The 15,225-nt window shown below is 41.8% G+C and overlaps 1 protein-coding gene across 16 annotated transcripts in view; it reads left to right on the top strand.

The window, feature by feature from the left end:
• The first annotated feature begins 2,465 nt into the window (after positions 1 to 2,465).
• The window catches only part of SETD5 (SET domain containing 5), a 73,793-nt gene continuing 61,033 nt past the window's right edge, over positions 2,466 to 15,225 (top strand). For 9 of the 16 annotated variants that reach the window (XM_069084026.1, XM_069084027.1, XM_069084022.1 and 6 more), the window contains exon 1: positions 3,317 to 15,209. The gene's annotated coding sequence lies outside the window, so the exon portion shown is untranslated. Of the gene's footprint in view, positions 2,606 to 3,316; positions 15,210 to 15,225 lie in introns of those variants that run through there. The other 7 variants (XM_069084021.1, XM_069084011.1, XM_069084016.1 and 4 more) reach the window with 5 other exon arrangements.

Raw genomic sequence — 15,225 nt, 5'->3', positions numbered from 1 at the left:
TATAATCTTTTAAGTTATATGGACGAACTGAGAAGTCAATTGACTTGTCATGATGACAGTGATAGTCTGTCAGATTGGACTTTACTCCACACCTGGCCTTCTATCCACTTTGCATCTCAGCATTGCTTCTCCTTACATCTTAGGAATTAAGGAAATCTGTTCTAAAACAAATGACAGTGGGAAGCCATTTTGGGCTCCTGAAATTGCAGCAAGAAAAACTGTATTAGCAGCAGCACAGGTACAGAAATTAATACAGTAAATATTAATGTTTCAGCCCTATAGAAATCTTTTTGGTACTCTTTATGGCCTAAGGAACTAAAGGAGACTAGGATGTCTATTTTGGTGATCTGATGGGTGTGGGGAGGATATGCTAGATTTTCAAAATGGTGTCTTTTTTTAGGTGTGCCCGTCTGACAAGTGCCAGGGAATACATGTATATTCTAGTTTTAGGGAGATGGCAGTGTGGGACGTGCCTATGGGGGGAGGAGGGTACGGAGGTGACTAAGGAGAATTCGGTAATTACAAAAGGGAATGTCCCTTATTGTTCCCCTCCACAATCCCTCCAGAACCCATTGTTCCCTGAAAAAATGGGAGAAAGGAAGCTACTGTACTTGGCAAAGTATGTAGAAGTACGTCCTATCTAGTGGAACTGAGACAAGAATCTTTTTTCCTCAACACCATTCCCCACTCTTCATAGGTACCTGCTCAACTCTGAGTTTATGGGGTTAGTTTTAAAACTTATGCGGGCTTGACTCAGTGAACACCTAGGGCCATTCTCTGCTCTGTCCTCAGTGCTAATGCGCACGTATTTATCTAACAAAGGAACTGAGAAATGGAGACTACAGTACAATCCAGGTTCTGCGCGATCCCACGTCCTCAGGAGCCTGGAAAAGCGCATCTGGGGCGCCTCCCCATTAGGATGTCGGGGAGATTCCGTTGAAAGGGCGCGGCCCCCTACTACGGGCCCCTCGGAAGCCAGCCCCGTCCACTCCTTTTATTTCCCTAACCTGGAAGGGGCGGCAAAAGGACTAGACTCCCTTCCAACCCGCACTGCGCCACCTGGGGCCTTCACGCCCTTCAAGCCAAGCGTGAAACTCGGGGCCTGGGAATCTGGGGTTTCGAGTAGCGAAGACCTGCCGGGATTCCAGGGGCCGTCGGGATCCCTGCATGGAGGAGGGGCCCGCGCCCTCCTCGCCCTCCGCTTCCTCCTCCCCCGGCCCCAAAGCGGCGGTAACCGCCGCCACCCAAGAGTCTTTACCAGAACCCCCTCCTCCCAGCGCCCCTGCGGCCCTCTTCCTGCCACGTTGCGCAGGGGCGACGAGCCAGACACTGCGGCGCTGGGCTGAGACCCTACCACCGCGGGAGCCGCGGGGCAGGAAGGCTTTCCGCGGCCCCCGTCGCCGAACGCAGTAGTTTCGCTCGCTCAAGTCGGAGCCAATAGCCGAGCAGATTCCCAGCTCCGATACCCAATCAGACCCAGCGACCGCACAGACGGCGGGTAACCGAAAACCTTCGGAAAAGGGCGGAGACGCCCGAGACGCTCTCCAGGCCCACCCCCTCCCGACCGCAGCGGGGCGGGAGAAGCGGGAGGCACCTTCAAGTCCCCCTCTAGGTCGCCCTTCCCCCTCCCCGACCTACCTACCCCGCCCAAGGGGCAGTCCGATAGCCTAGGCTTCGGCGTATTCTCGAGGCCGTAACTGACAGGAGCTTCACTCCAACCAGCAAACGCCATTTGTGTTTTCACACGCGGCGGGAGGCGAGGCGCCCAATCAACGAGAAGAGGCGGGCCAGAAGAGCTCCTCCCGCTGCGGGAGCCATGGCCGGGTTCTGGTCTTGCTTTATCTGCTCCTTTCTGCTTCTCTCTCCCCCTCCAGCGCAGCGGACAGGCCCAGCCTTTCAGTTTCCGTTGAGCGAAACACTAAGGTTTCCACCTCCAGCACCTCTGACGGCTTCACCCATCTCCCTCGTCAGCAGCCAACCTCACACCCCCCAAAGAGTTCCGCTCCCCTACCTAGTAGCTGGCTCTCTGACGAGCCGGTGCCCCCGTGCACAGCCTCTTCTGCTGGCGACCCCAGCGGATGCTCCTGATTGGCGGCCGCATGACCAATAAGTGCGGAGCACTGGGCGTGGAGGCCAATGGCGCGGCGGGAGGGGGCGTGTCCCGGGTGCCCCTGGCGCCAGTGCCGGGGATCCCCGTGCGGTCAGTGGCGTTTCCGCTCGGGCAGCGGGCTGAGTGAGCTGCCGCCGCTGCCGCCGCCGCCGTCGCCGCCGTCGCTGCTGCCGCCGCCGCTGGGGGAGGGGCGGCCGCCGCCCGCCAGCTTTCTCACAGACTCTCGCGCAGCAGCAGCAGCAGCAGCAGCAGCCGGCCCCGCCAGTCCGCCCACACTCCCTCCCCTATTCCCCCTCCCCCGCCCGCGCGCCCGCCCTCGGTTCGCTCCGCCTTTCTGCCCCTACCCCCACCCCCACCTCACAGGCTCAGGCCATCCCCGGCCAGGAAACACCGCGGCGTCGCGCTGGGCCTAGCTCGAGTCCTGCTTTCCCCGGCAGTGCCGCACACCGCAGCCCGGGCCCGGGCCCGGGCCCCCCACGCCTGGGAGGGACACAGGTAAGGGGTCTGACGAAAAGAGGCCTGCATCGCGTGGGGTCACCACCCCCTCCCCCATCCTCGGGCCTGCCCTCCTCGGGGCCCGGGGCCTGAGCCTCGCGTCGCAGGAAGCCTCGAAAGATGCTTCCCCCCCTCGCCTACCGCCACCCCCGCACCCCTCTTCCTGGGAGCTACCCCCCGGCCCGAGTATGCCTCCTGGGCCGGGTCGGGACCCTTTCCCCCCTCCCCCGCCCCGGGTGCCCGGAGCTCACCCGGGCCTCGCTCCCCGCTGCTGGCCCCATGGGCAGTCGGCTGCGCCTCCGGGCCTCGCCTGCTCCCCTCCGCCCCGAGCCCGGAGCCCGTCCTTCCTCCGTGTGTAGGCTCCCATCTCCGATGGCTGCTTCCTTTCCCACAGGGAAGCCGCGGCCTCCGCGGAGCCCTCTCGCCACCCCTCCCCCCGTGCACATTCCTGGACTTCCCGCGGCCTGCTCGGCGCATCTCCGCGCAGGGAGCCCAGGGCTCGGGTTTTGTACGATCCCAGGCTGGAGCGCGGCCAGCTCGTGTCGTTCTTCCTGCCTTGGGCGTGGAGGGCCATCGTTCTAGGGACATTTTCCCATTGCTTTGCTTTCTTTATTTTTTTTTTAAGGCAGAATAATGTGTGATTTAGGAATTTCTTTTCCCCGAGTTATGGACGAGATGTGAAACGCGGCGGTTCGCGGCGGTAGAAGAGCTCAGAATTGGAAGGGTTGTAGGAGGAGAGGGAAAGTTTAACTGTGGGAAAACCCCCTTCTATGCTAATCTGTTCTCCGACTCCTCTGACGGCCTCACTCTTCTGCGGGGGAGGGGGTCTCTCCCCCGAGTCCTGATGCTGCAGCCAGCCCTGCTGGTCTGGGGCGGGGGTGCGTGTTTGACCTGCATTTTCTGCTTTCTCATATTACTTGTGTAACTCATTCCTGGCCCAGGGCTCCAGGCCCCATTTGAGGTTTGCCCATATTTTAGGCCGTCTCTGCCATTTTCACTCGGAATGGGTTCATAGGGCTGGGTGTCTCCCCAGCTTCTTCAGTTTCTTTCAGTGATTGACTGAAACAAGTTGTTTTTAATGACATACAGTTGTGGGCAAGGTCATATTCACTCTGTGGACCAGTGTTTCCGAAATTTTGGTCAGTTGATTGGGAGCCTAGATGCCAAGTTAGGTGGTAAGTGTCTTTGGTGAGAATGTTGATCCTGTAAATAAATTTGTTAAATTTTATAATGATTAATGTTTGCATGTCAGTAAAGGAAAAGTGTTAATGGTGTTTTTTTTAATCGTGTGAAATTAGAGCTTTTAAGAATATATTATGTAGTAGTAGTTTCATAGGCTGGTGTTTGCAGGCCTTGGAAAATCAGGAATAATAATTTTTTAAATAGGCTATTCCAGTTTTATTTAGAAGATAACTGCCTTCCAGGGTTCTGGCCCATTATGTGATTTAAGTGTTTAAGCTTTACTCAGGCTGTCACTGTGGGCAGAAGAATGAATTATGATTTCCTTTTGTAGAACATGGCACAAGAGTCTGTCACTTGGGCAACAAATACACATTCAGGAATTTAACATGCTTGGAAAAATGTTGATTTGAAAGTCAGTTTTATTCAAACACTGATATTTTTTTTAATTGGGTTTAGGTAAATCTTGATTTTTCTAGTAAAGTTCTTCTAATAATAACTAAAAGATGGAACCTTGGGATGGTTTCTTTCTGAGAGTATCATTCCAGTCTGCTTGGCAAGGAGCACTGACGGGAAGGAAAGTGTGTAAGGAGTGGGGGTGGGGTGAGGAGAGAAGAGGGTTGTTCCTTTGGGTTGGATCTCAGGGGTGAATATACAAGGCAGCAGCAGCTGCTGGCTCTGGAGCTCTGGTTGCTACGTGAGAAGCTTGAGTAGTGCTGGCTGCTGTCTCCAGGGAAGGACAGCAGTGCAGCGTCCATTAATGCTGTTGGCTGCAGGGAACTGCACTTAGGAGATGGCTGGTTCTACTACTGAGAAGGAACCTTGGTTCCTTGGGAATTTTTACTGATAATTTGGTTTGCTTTTTCAAAAAAAATTATATAGGGAGGCAAATTAAAAATTCATAACCTTCCACCCATTTATATTAGTAGTTGGGAAAATGAATTTTGTTGGAGTTTTCTGGCATCCATAGAGAGTGTTGCTGAAAATCCCAGATACTTCATTTGTACTCTTTTTTGAGCCCCTGAAAAACCAGAGTAGGGAGAATCAAGATTCTTCTTCAAAAAGGGTGCAGGGAAAATACAGAGAGAGAGAGGCAGCCCCTTTTTCCTAACTCCACGAATTCTTTTCCTTTTTCCTTCCAGTTAATCATACATACTTTAATTAGGCCATATTATCTTTATTGAATAAAATGTCTGCCCTGTAGAATGGATACAAGTATCATGCCATGCTATGGGATTTTTCCATTTGCAGATTATAGAATAATATGTTGCTGAACTAGACTTTGGAATCTTAAGAGGATAAACTAATAGAAATTACCTCTTTCCAAGTGGTGATTAGTATACCAAACCTTTTTTGCTGAATTATTTATACAGACTAACAAATGTAGATAATATACCTGCTGGGGAGTTTTGACTTTTAATTGTCTTATTGGGTATACATAGTCCTCTGACTTTACGAGGATACAGTCCTTGTATATGATACACCTGGACCCATCTATGAAGAGAGATAGGACTTACCAGAAGGAATATGCAGAGACTGTCTAGTACTGGACACCTGAGAAGACTGCATCAGAGCAACTTAAACCCCTCCCCACACAACTTCTCTTGATCAGAAAGTTTTCCATATTAGCAGAGCAGTCTACTAAGTATGGTGATACAATTGGATGAGAACTACCACTCATATGGACTGAAACCTACTATATATAATAATTAGCAGAAGTTGGTAGTGGTATGTTGTTTTCAAATTTGAATCCTCCACGGGTTAAAATTAATAATAATTTAATTTTAAAAAGTTTTTGGTTTAAATTCATGTGAATATATTTCAGTCCCACAAATATTCATAATGTATAGTGGTAACTCCAATATTTGTGGCAGGGAACCAAGATGAATGAAAATGAGCTTTTGCTGTTCACAAATATGAATTGTGTTTTCTGCCAGCCAGTGACCAAGCATCCAAGCAGACTAATGAGAGAATATTTTAAAAGAATATTTTTAGATTCTTCTAGTACTTTGTACTGTAACTATTGTTTAAAAGAAAAACAAGCTTTGTAATGTAAAAGATGCCATATCAAATAAATGTGCTTTTTCACTTGTATTGGCCTGTTGTTTGAACCACACTATAATCTAAGATAAAAAGATTTTTCGAAATGAGCATAGGTAAAGAGAGGGTTTATTAATCCTCAGATACACATTTTACCCTATATAAAAGTTTTTTCAAAACTACTTGGAATCCTATATATGTACCTTGCATCCACGATTGACGGTTAAATATTACTCCCATGTTCCTGTAACTAATCTACTCTTTTTAGAAATAAATAACCATTAAATTTTTTTCTCACATTTGAGAAAAATACCAAAGCAGTACTCAGAAGTACAGAATGCTTTTTCCACGTTGTCATCCCATTTGCCTTAGAAGTAATTTATGAAACATTAGGTCACAATTAAAGACCATCAAAGGTCATCACTGGAAATATCTTTGTAGAAAGATCATGAACAGAATATATTTTCTCATCAATTCAACTTCAAGTCTGGTGGCTCTCAGCCTAATTTGAAGCTGGAGGCCCTCCCTAGCAGCTAATTTTTTTAAATGATAATTTATTTTCAGATGTTAGTAATTTGAAACTTTTTTTGATAGGCTTCTAGCAAAGAATGCTTTTTTACAGTCACTGAACAATGATTTTGACTTTGAAACTTGACCAAAAAATGTGAACTTCATAATAAAATTTATTTTCACTTGGAATTTGATAGAAAATGGAACACCCCATTACTTGAAGATTATTGCCCATTGCAAGTAAGTATGATTTTGTATTAGAAGTTTAGATGGCATTCTTTAGTTCAGAGAGTTCCATAATTATCAGGTAAAGTGACTTTTAAAGTTTTTAGTATTGAATTCAGAGTCTCAGTTTATTCTCCCTTAAGGGTGACTCACTTGGTATGGGGGAATTTCTGTTGGAGGTCAGGAAAGAGAAAATGTGTATGTACTCTGGATTCTATGGTACTGTCATATTACATCTATTGCCCATATACAATTTTTCTTATCATTTTAATTCTCATAAAAATTATGTTTGAAATTCCTGAACCAGATGTAGGCTTCCTGGTCACTTTTTTTCTTATCACCTTTATTGAGATTTGATGCTTTGCTCATCTGACAGAAGCTTTCAATTATTTTCAACAAACTCAGTTTTACACTTTCTCAGTGGATTTATAAGATATAATCAAGCCAAACCTCAATCCACTTACAATGTCACTCACTAAGTAAGGAATATGTAATCTCATCTTGTCCACTCAATTTTTCCATCATTGGTTTGGCTTGTTGAATACCTTAGCTTTAAAGAGTCAACCCACAATCTTTGGTATGAAGACAAGGAGTCCTTTCTTCTCATTGGAGAAATGTAGTGATGTTCTGTCATTGTAAGATTCTTGAATCAGCCATTTTCCCTGATACCTAAAACTAATATTTTTGCCCAATCTGCCCTCTCCTGCACCCCCAGTCAAAGTCAGAGAGACCAGGAACGAACCTTGGTGAATGCCTTAGGTAAAATAAATGGAATCTGTTTCTTGGTCTTTTCACCACGCACTATAACCTGTTGTTTCTCATTTGCCTAAACTTCAGAGGCACAAAATTGTAAGACTTACAGAGTTAGCTCACAGAGTTGGTTGTATCTGAGAATCAAGATTTTGATCTGCTCTGCTAACTCCTACATTCCCACCCCCATGCTAGGGGATGGTGGGTATATCTAGCTCCTGGCTTGCTGTATTTGGAAACTGAGACAAAACAGGAAGAAGAGATTTAGACACCATGAGGGGAATCAAAGACCACTACAGCAGGGTTTGCTGAAAGTAGAATAGGAAGATTTTTGTTTCAAACTGCCAGCTGCTGATGTCAGAGTAACTCCCTTATTATGCCTCCAGTAGGCCTGTCAATATGGCCAAACAGCTAGATAAGTGCAGGGCTGGACAAAGGGCTCTTTGCACAGCAGGGAGGTGATGCTGCTGGGGGAGGGGCAGAAGGAGGTTCTTTTCCCTGGGAGATTATTCAGCTTGGCATACAATTAAAGAAATCATTTGCAGTTTCCTACTTGAGCATTGAATTTTGCCAACTGTGTACTATTAACCCCAAGATTTTTCTGAAGCATGTGGTAGGATGATAAAATTTTCTCTCTGAGGAAAAAAATAAAACTAAAGTCACTGAAGACTGAGATGAAACCAAATCCCACCCTTCACTCCCTCTAAATGTAACATCAGTACTGATCAGAGCTGCTCTATGGCAATTCACAGCTGAAATCTTACTAGAAAATGGAAAGGGATATGGTGTCCAGATGAAACTGCTGAGAGATTTAGAGAAATATAGTGTCATTATGTTTGGGATTGGACCAGAACATGTAGGCTAATTTGTTTCCCTTTGTAAAAAGGTTACATATTGTTAGGTTCCTTTAAATCAATGAACTGAACATCTTCCAACATTTCATTGTTGGGTCACTGAGAAGACTAGTTATTGTTTCATCTTCACTCACTTTCCTAGAGAAATATTCATCCGTTTTTATTTTTTAGGTCAGGCCCAACCTTGTTTGACTTGTTAGGTCTCAACCGTCAATTGAAGGGAGTATAGTTGCATCCAGTTTATCAAAATCCAAAGAATCATAGGATTGGAAGAGATCTGGTCCATTACTGTGCCTGTAAGCAAAGGTATACCTAAATCATTCCTGGCATTCCTAAGATTTATGACCCATATGGGGAGATCTACTTTTATATAAAGGTTAACTGGTTTAGTCTGCTTAATGGTATCTTCAGTTTTTGTTTTGTTTTAATGTAAAGCAGTAAAAGGTACATTTACTTTAAGAAAACCCAAAATACAAGAAATCCATACTTAGAGATGTTAGGTTTTTGCTTACCTTTTTAAAGGATTCTTTTTGAAAATTAACCAACCACAAAATTTGTTTAAGTGGTAAACTCCCCTAATACATTTTTGTATATTAAGTGCATTTTACCCCTCAAGAACCTGGCACAGTTATATTAAAAATGTATTTCATAAGTTATTTGGTCTTTCTACTTTCCAGGTAAACTTCATCTGAGAGTTAAATGAATGAAATTTTTATTTTGGTTTACTGACCTGGGCTTCTAGCTGTTGAAAAAAAAAAAGTGTTAAATAGAGGTATTCTGGTTTTATAGGCTGAGCAGAACACTGTCTGCCATTAATGTATATTGTGATAGTAAGTAAAATGCTTAGTTTTTTTTGTGACATTTCCCCAAGTGTAGTGATGTCCACATTATATGTGTGTATAGAGAAACTGGTAAATAAAGTACCATATTAGTGCTAAGTATCAAAACTGATTTATCTTTTGACCTGATTATGAAGACCTGAGGTTCTAATATTCCCATTTACTGCTGTAAGTTAAGTAACTTCTCCTTTTTTTCCATCATTAAAGTGGAGGTAGCATCTTTTTTCATATAATTTTGTAAAAGAAAACAGTGAACCATATTTATATAACTAAAGGAATTTCAGTGTAGTTTCATTCATAGTCCTTTCACATAGATGATTACCATAAGTACGTGCAGAATTACCTTGGAAATCATGTACTCCATTCCCTACCACCTTAAACCATTCTAGGTGGTGCAATGAAAGTCCAGAAGACTTCCTGAGTTCAAATCTGGCCTTAGATGCTAGCAGAGTGATCCTGGACAAGTCACTTAATTTCTGTCTTCCTCAGTTTCCTCTTCTGTAAAATGAGCTGGAGAAGGAAATGCAAACCACTCTAGTATCTTTGTCAGGAAAACCCCAAAAGGGATCATGAAGAGTCAGACACAACTGAAAGGACTGAACAACTAAGCCATTCTGGCTGGTCATCTCACCTTGCCTGAGCAAAAATCTACATACCTAAACAGCTGGGGATAAATAAAATCCTTCTCCACTGGAATGACTGGGAGCTGCTGTTTACTGAACCTTGCCTAGAGCCTTGGAAAAGTTGTTGGCAGCAACTAGAATTTGGGGATCATAACCTGTGTCTTTAAGGGCTATAATAACTGGAAGGACTGAGATTCCCCTCCCAACGGAATTTTTTTTTTTTAACTATATAAGTTAATCAACAACCTTTGCAATAGGATCAGCAGTCTAAAATTAAGGTGAATTCAGTGAACCCCACCCATCTTTTACTTTGCAGTCCTACCTTCTTATTACCAATAAAAAGAAATTATGAAAGAAAAAGAGGACAGAGGAAAATTTGAGTGACTAGTAAGTATGTTAATCATGGTTAAATGGATATGTGTGTGTTTCTATGCTTATTTCTAAAGGATTTGTCTTAGAAATTTCCTAGTGGGAGATTTTACAACTTCATGTTCTTGATGAATCCCAGAATCTTAACAGGTTTAGGGAAGGATTCTTATGCATTCAGTTTTCATCAGCTTTTCACATTCATTATCATGATTAGATGCCCCAATTAGTATTATTATTGAAAAACTCCAGTAGACTGTAGATTATGCTTTGGATTTTTATGAGTATTTTTACTCATCTACAGTATGATTAAGTCCAAAGACTGTGGGCCTTTACTAATTTGTATAGCTCCATTGTACTCAGAAAAGCTTTTCTTATGCCCTTACCTGTATTTCTGTATACTTTGTTTTAACTCAGTTGAGATGAGATATAGCTAGTTACCATTATTTATTTGGAGGTAATTCTTAAGCCATTTTTCCCCTCAGATTGTCCAGTTTCATTTCCTTTGACTTTCCTCCCTTCTTTCAGAATACCTTTGGGGGTGGGAGGGTGTCAACTTTATTGCTCTCTTTAGACCCCTATTCATTTCCTCCAATTCTTCTATATTATTAGGCTGGGTTTGAGTCATAGGATTTGTAATCAAACCCTGACTCTGCCAATTAAATTAGTATCTGTGAGATCTTGAGTAAGTCACTTAACTGCCAGGAGACTCCATTCCCTAATCTGAAAAAACGAGGGTATTGGAATAGATAGATAAACTGGGAGTGGGGATGCAAGAAGTTTCTTCCAGCTCTAGCTCTGTGGTCCTGTGAAACCCAGTTGAAGAGCTTCTCTTCAGCAGATTGTAGTACAGATGTTGTTGTTAATGCCATTTCAGTCATGTCCAACTCTTTGTGTGACCCCACTTGGGGTTTTCCTTTACAAAGAAAGTAGTTTATCATTTCTTTCTCCTGCTCACCTTACAGATGAAGAAAACTGAGGCAGGCAGGGTTAAGTAACTTGCCAAGGGTGACACAGCTGGGAAGTATGAGGCCAGATTTGAATTCAGGAAGATGAATCTTCCTGACTCCAGGCCTAGCACTCTACCCACTGTGGCACCTAACTGCTCAGTACCAAAATTACTTATTGGAAATTATGCTCTCTTTAAAAAGCTGATCTCATTTCAGCATTTAAATAATGATAATTAAGGGTTCAATGATAATTTATGGCCCGCAGATCTGTTGTTTTGTACAAACTTTCACCTCCCTAGATATTCTTTATTTTGTATTTGAATGATCCTCTATGCTGTCCTCTCTAGTTTACAGCAGCAATTGAGAATTGACTTTAGTTTTCTTTAAGGAAACCAAGTCCAGTCTGCATGTTCTTATTCAGGTTTGATTCTCAAGTCTAATTGTGTTGGGGTAGAATATGATGTCTGTGAATCATTTAAAGGAATATTTTTACTCTAAATTGTTCTGTGGTCTCCTAAAATGTTTATGGTTTGTTTGCTTCATACAATAGGAATCCTATAACTAGGGCCTAAAGAACAAAGTTTAACTGCTTAAAAAAAAAAAGAAAAATTAATATAAATGTAGAAGACCCATTTCTGTTATTTATTCTGATCCTGGGAGGACCTAGTTTCTTTTTCATTTTATTTTTCCTTTTTTGGAGGACGATTGGGGTTAAGTGATTTGCTCAAAGTCACACGGCTAGTTTTTGTGTTAAGTGTCTGAGGCCAGATTGGAACCCAGGTCCTCCTGACTCCAGGGCCAGTACTCTATTCACTGCTCCACCTAGCTGCCCCCAGGCTGAGGCAAATTTATAGAATTAGTGCTTATTTTAGAGCTTTGTAGAAAATACTGATGAATCCATAGTTTTTTATTTCTGTATACAAATTTCTGTTCCAGTTTAGTTAAGTTCAGTTGGTGGAAAGTTACTTAATAAATTAAAATAAATGTAATTATATTGAAATAGTTATAGAAACACTAATTTATTGAAGTATTTTATTAATAGTTCATGAAACTATTGGTGAATAAAAGTTCCAAGGTGAAAACATTGTCAGACCCCCACAGATGGGGTCTGAAGTTGGCAGAACCACCTTAGACCAGGTGGGAAACAGTGCAGTCCCAAGGCTAATTTGTTATAAGAGATGTCATTCCAGGCTGACCTGGCCCAGATATTTTCACCCTACCCTTCCATCATTAACTCCAAGCCACTAAGACTAGAAGTATTGCTAGAAACAATGTATAAAAGTAGACATAAAAATAAATGCATGTGAGGATCAGCTAAGAGAGGGCTGGCTGTGCCAGCTTCAGACCCCATTATGGAGAGTCTGTTATTCAGTTCATAGTTTAAGGGAATCAAGGTTGCAGTTAAGTACCTGCTCTGATTTAAAAATTCTTGTGGAAAAGTATGAAAATGCACGAAGAGTCAAAGTTTGTCTTTCTAAAAGACAAATAGAAGTATTAATCGATGGAATGGGTGAATATAACCTCAATAAAGTTACTTAGCCTCTTTAGTTAGCAGTTTCATCATCATTTTAAAAAGTAAAAATTGGTCCTTGTAAGATCTAAAATTTTGTGGCTTTGTGAAGTTCTTTACATCTTTTTTCCTTACTGAAATAAAAACTGCATTCCTGTTGGAAGAAAATTTCTGCCCAATTACTTTGAAAACTTTCTATGATAAGGAAAAAAATAATTAAGGTAATCTCCATAGCGAGTTGCATATTTTAACTCTGGGATCTCTCTCCTAATATGAAGTTAGTAGTGAATGTTCTTTCTGGACCCATAGGTTTTATTCCCTGTCTTAGATACCAACATGTTTATGTAACACTTTTAAGGTTTGCCAAGTGAAAATCCATCCTTAAAAGTAACACTTTTAAGGTTTCCCAATAATCCCATAAGGTAGTGAAAGCATTATTATCTCCATTATATAAATGAAGAAATTGAAACTCTTAGAGGTTGTGCTTTACTGCATGATCACACAGCTAGGAATTATTTCATGTAGGATTAAATTCATGTGTTCTGACTCAAATCAAGTACTTTCTCAACTATACCTGTCCATTGGTAGCTTGTTAATCAGTGTAGATTTGATTTAAGTCACTATCCCAAAAAGTTTGATTTATTCAGTTTCCCATACTAAATAGGTTCTTGCTTGTCCATGTGCATGTTTCACAGACCAATGATAAAAGTTTTCGTTTATAAAAGATAACATTTTCAGGCCATGATTTCTAATCTATTGTAATTTCAAAACCATTTCTTTACCTCCAGAAAAAAAAAAAGATGTTACTGTTGAATCTAGGTCCTTAAATTGATTATACAGCTTAATGAAGTGACTTTTTTTTTTAATTCCACAATAAAACTATTTCTTGAATGGTTCACTGTAATGCTGAAAGTTGTATCATTAAATCCATGGAAGAATGGTAATATACGTAACATTTTCTTTTTTTAGCACTTGTTTCTTTCATTATTGTAAATGCTGACAAGAAAACAAGTTTTGGGAAATATGATCTGTTATGACTGATTTTTAAAACTTAATTTAACAGATTATATAAGTCTGTTTCTCAGTAAAAATCCAGATTCTAAAATGCCTTTGAAGTCTTGATATCTTAAAAATTGCTAAGTTCTAAGAATCACATTTTATAAAATGAATGAATATTCCCATTATCATTTCTATAAGTTCAGGTTCTAGGCACTCATTTTAGTTTGTATTTTAGCCCAAATGTAGACTTTACTCCTGAAATGAAAAAAGAAATAATACGCAGCTGTGCATGAAAAGCAATACTGCTTAAAGACTGAATACGTGTTTTAATCAGGTCAAATTGGCAGAAAAGAGTTGTAACATCTATGTGAAGCAATATGGCATCTTGAACTGCTAGGTAGAGTCAGAGTATTGGGCTTGGAGTCTGAAGGTTCTTAAAGCTGTGTATCCCTGGCCAAGTCATTTAGCCTTTCACGGACTTAGTTTCCTCATCTGTCAAATTGGGATGAGGATAATTACATTTACCTTCCAGAGTTGTTGTAAGGATCAGATATGGTAAACATACCTTGCAGATTTATAAATACTAGCTATCATAGGCATAAATTCTTCATAAATCTCTCTTCCAGGGGGATCCACAGAAGGAGCTCAAAGTTAGCAAATAATGAAAAGCCAATGACTTATTTTTAATGGGAGCTTGAAGTTTAATCCTATAGCACTTTGAATTCTGTTAATTTAAGCAAATATTTATTGGAATTATATCAAGAAAAAGGAAAAATGAACAGGATGGGAGGGTACCTGGGTAAAACAAATGTCCTTTTTATTAACTACTAGAAGTTATCTTCTTGGTGGCTTATAAAAGCCAAGTAAAATTAATATTTTTTTTAAGCTTTGGATTTTCAACATCCATCTACCTTTCTGTTCTAGAAAAACTGCAGTAATAAATTTCTTGTTCTCAGTCTTCCGAGTTCCAGCCTCAACATTTGCTACATGTCTTTGGGCAGCTCATAACCTCTCTGAGCCAGTTACCTCATCAATAAAATGAGGTTGGTTGGACTAGATCAAATTCTCAGAATCATATGAGTTTCCAGGAAGGAAAAAGTTATAATGGCAGACAGTCACATCTAGCAAACCCGTCTGCTTTGCTCTCTGCATTGGTCACCCATATCATATGTGTCCAAAAATTGACTTCTTACTTTTCTGCTATTAATCATTGGATACGTCCAATGACATATGATGCACAGTGGTCTTTCTCAGGGTGGTGTATCTAAAAGATAGCATTTTAGATTTCTTAAGAGTGTGTGTGTGTGTGTGTGTGCGCGCGCGCGCGCACACTCACCCACTTGTACTTTTTGGAGGGAAGAAGACAGGGCAGTTGGGGTTAAGTGACTTGCCCAAAGTCACATGGATAGTAAGTGGTAAGTGTCTGAGGTCATATTTGGACTCGGGTCCCCCTGATTCTAGGGCAGGTGATCTATTCACTGGGCCACCTAGCAGCCCCATTAAGTCAGTGTTTTTATACCCTTGTCCATGGAGATAATGGAGTGGGATCAGAAGGTCTGAAAAGACAAGGAAGCAAATGTGTTAACCGGGATTCTGACGATGGAAACATGCCCTCAAACCTAGTTTTTGTTATATCAGATACAGAAAAACACACAAATATTAAACAAACATTGAGTGCCTGTTGCATACCAGGGTTCAGAAGAAAAAAAATGCAGATCAAGATTCAACCTGCTGAAAATAGTGATCCTTTATTTGGAAGGTGAGTGTTAGTAAGA

The sequence above is a fragment of the Petaurus breviceps genome, unplaced genomic scaffold (genome assembly GCF_028583685.1).
Source record: "Petaurus breviceps papuanus isolate PSGF00001 unplaced genomic scaffold, PetGlider_PUasm1.0 174, whole genome shotgun sequence".
Taxonomy (NCBI): Eukaryota; Metazoa; Chordata; class Mammalia; order Diprotodontia; family Petauridae; genus Petaurus; species Petaurus breviceps.
Note: the sequence above shows the minus strand (reverse complement) of the source record. Positions and strands in the feature narration are given on the sequence as shown.